Genomic DNA, 3,873 nt, shown 5'->3' on the forward strand with positions numbered 1-3,873 from the left:
TTTGAATGCTTTGTTGACTCAACGTCTGCATAATTCATAAATGCGCATTTATTATGCACAATAGAGTCAGTAATTTGTGCATCTAAGACTGAACATCCACCCAGACATTAGATTTTTCCTGTTTTTGTTGATCCCTTCTAATCAGAGTTATCAGTTTGCATTAGCAACAGATTTGATCTCTCACACGTATTGTTTACCATAAATGAAGAGAAATGCTTGCTCGCTTTGTTGACCTCTTCTATTTATAACTCGCCTTATTCAATCTTAAGAAATCATAACCGAATTATCGGCAGGAAGTTTGCCTGTAACGGCGGCTGAGCGCATTAAAGGGTTTCCTGCGCTGTCTGTGGCTTAATGAGACATGACAGACTCATTAAACTAACAAGACAAAGGCCAAAGGTCTTTTCATCTGTGAATGAGAGCAGATACACCTCCATAGGAACAGAGGAGATCAGTCGATGTCTCGTAGATGATCTTTTATTAATAAATGGTAATTAATCTTAGATCACCTGAGCCAACTCGCACAAACGCATACGCAAATATCACAATTCCTTCTTTGTTTTTGCTGCAAACACATTGAGGTCATTAACATTTACCAAAGGAGCATGTCAGCGTGTTAATGTATGTCAATCTCATTAGCATCTGCAAACAGTCAAACAGATACCTGTAGTTATGCAGAATATATCGGTATATATCAATATATGAGGCATATCGATATTGATTAATGGTTGTTTTTGGCATTATCATTATTGGCATGATAAGGAGGCTAATAGTTGGTTTATTTAAGCTAGTTGATCCACTGTTGGTGTGTGCTGCTGGCCATTACGTTTCGTGCCTTTTACATGATGAAGACAGCAATTTGCACATGATTTTGGTAAAGAAAGATTAAGATGTGTTAATCTTAAATGTGTAAATGTGTTTTTTTTACGTTTTTTTTTGGCCTATATATCAGTTTTAAATAGTTATCGGTTATAGTTATCGGCTATTGTATTCATTGCGATGCATGTAGTCACATGCTATTATCAAGAGGTCACAAAGAATTTAAGGTTTTAAATGAAATCAAATCGAATCTTGTTTAATGAATTTGTTTGGAATGGAATGGCCTATGTATTGGTTATCGGTTTCCAAATATAAAGAGTTATCGGTTAAGGGTATCGGCTATTATATAAATTGTGGTTCGTCCCTTGCGCCATTCTAACATCAAGGTGCATGATGAATTCAAGGTTTTAAAATAAAATTGCTTGTGTATTGTATTTGTTTGGATTTGTTTTGGACTATGTATTGGTTATCGGTTTTCAATATAAAGAGTTACCGGTTAAGGGTATCGGCTATTATATACACTGATGCATCCCTACTGGCATGCTAACATCAAGCTGAATGGTGATTTAAGGTTTTAAAATAAAATTGTTTGTGTATTGTATATGTTTGGAGTTTTCTGGCCTTTGTATTGTTTATCGGCTTCCAATATAAAGAGTTATTGTGTTTGTGTATTGTATATGTTTGGAGTTTTTTGGCCTTTGTATTGTTTATCGCTTCCAATATAAGGAGTTATCGGTTAATGGTATCGACTATTATATACATCGCAGGACAACCCTAGTGCCGGTGCTAACATCAAGTCACAATGAATTTAAGGTTTTAAAATAAAATTGCTTGTATATTGTATTTGTTTGGAATTGTCTGGCCTATGTATTGATATCGGCTTCCAATATAAAGGGTTATCGTTTATGAGTATTGGCTATTATATAAATCGCAGGACAGCCCTAGTGGCATACTAAAATCAAGACTTCATAAGGAATTTAAGGTTTTAAATAAAAAATAGCTTTAACGTATTTGTTTGGATTTTACTAGCCTATGTATTGGTTATCGGTTTCCAATATTAAGAGTTATTAGTTATAGGTATTGGCTATTATATACATTGCGGACATCCCTTGTGGCATGACATCAAGCTGCACGGTGAATTTATTTGTTTGGAGTTTACTGGCCTATTTATTGGTTATCGGCTTCCATTATATAACTTATCGGTTATGGGTATCAGCTATTATATACATTGCAGTGGCATGCTAACATCAAGAAGTCACAATGAATTTAAGATTTTAAAATCAGATCATTTTAGTCATGTTTTGGTTTTAGAATTTACTGGCCTACATATTGGTTATCAACTTCCAAGTATAGAGTTATCGGTTATGCTATTGGCTAAAATCCATGCGGAAAATTAAAATTAAAAAATTTTTCTGTTTTATATTTGTTTGGACATTTTGGACTATGTATTGTTATTGACTTCCAATTATGAGAGTTATCGGTTTTCATTATCGGTTATCATTATTGGATAACATTTCTATAATGGTGCATCCCGAGTGCCATGTCACATCAAGATGTCCCAACTTACTTGCAAAGATCTGAAATGCTCCAGTAAGGAAGAAGCGGCCGCCCTTCTGAAGCGTGAAGAGTTGGCAGAAGAACAGGAAGAGAGACAGGAAGTGAAGATGACTGAAAGGATCATGAGGGCTTGGACTGACTGGATCCATACTGAAAGAGAGAAAGAATTTAAAATATTAGTGCACTTAGTCCTAAAACCTCTAGAGCTTTGCAGGAATAAAAAACACAATTGCTCTTGGGAACGGGATGGTCATTTTGAATGAACACAAATTGGGCTATGGACAGGTCATTAATTTTTTCTCTTCTGCTATTCTTGATCGATAACAGCAGATGTACCAGTAGTTCCAGTTTTCAATTGGAGATATGCACTTAGGCATCTATATATTATTGATAATGAGTTGGAAAAAACAAAACACCTAATGCCTATATGTTGCATTTAAAGTTTTGATGGCTGTTTCATGGACATAAAGAGCACTGGAGGATCCAGGAATCCCTTAATGCATTGTGCAATCACAAAGAGGTTTCTGTTCCTAAAAGCTCTAGCAGGTTACCAGCACCTGATATTGATCCTGTCTTGACTTCCCATGGCCAAAATGCGGCAGCTTACAAGGAGAATCCATTAACTGGATATTACCTACATTTGATGGCTTTAAAAGCCTCCTGTGTGTCATTTTTAACCTGCATTAGAGCCCATTCCACCCTCTTACATGTGTGGACTGGAGAAAGTAAATGTTTGCATTAGTATTTTCTCTATAGTAGGAAACATTTCACCTGTTTTGTACATACACTCTTTAAATAAAGGCTACATGGGCTTTCGCAGCAATCTCATACCAAAGAAAAGCAATTTTTGGTTCCTTAAATAACTTTTCAGTGATGATTTTTAAAGACCTTTTTTTTGTGTGTGAAGGACTTTAGTGTGAAGAACTTTAATCTAAAGAATTTCTGCATTATTGAGAACATTTGAACCAATAATGCCAAGAGTGTACATTACTGATCACAAGTTTGAAGTTGGTAATTTTTTCAAATGTTTTTAATGTGTGCGCACCAATGCTGCACTTAATAGAAAGCATTTATTTGAAATAGAAATAAAAGTTCTTGCTAAATGAAAGTCAATAGTGTGCTGTAAGTCTGCTTTGTGGAAGTTTGATGAGGAATGTCGTAACAGATGTTCAGTTTAATGTTTAGCATTTGATTCTGCCTTTGAACCTCCTATTATGTACAAATGATTCAGTGTTTATGCTTTAGCACTGTTATACTCAATATTCATTCGGCGTGTCCCTATTTATCAGGGGTCTCCCAGTGGAAAGAATCGCCAATTGTGTTGTTTTACACACAGATGCCCTTCCAGCTTCAAACCCAGTACTGGGAAAAATGCAAACTCCACACAGAAATGTCAACTGGCCCAGCTGGGACTCAAACCAGCAACGTTCTTGCTGTGAGGCAACACTGCCACACTATGCTCACATATAATAAGTTAAAATATAAATATTCACCTAA

At 35.6% G+C, this 3,873-nt stretch overlaps 1 pseudogene; it reads right to left on the reverse strand.

Annotated features, from left to right (window-relative positions):
• Positions 1 to 264: 264 nt before the first annotated feature.
• Positions 265 to 3,873, reverse strand: part of LOC130238106 (peripheral myelin protein 22-like) — a 12,458-nt pseudogene continuing 8,849 nt past the window's right edge.

This window comes from Danio aesculapii, chromosome 12 (genome assembly GCF_903798145.1).
Source record: "Danio aesculapii chromosome 12, fDanAes4.1, whole genome shotgun sequence".
NCBI lineage: Eukaryota > Metazoa > Chordata > Actinopteri > Cypriniformes > Danionidae > Danio > Danio aesculapii.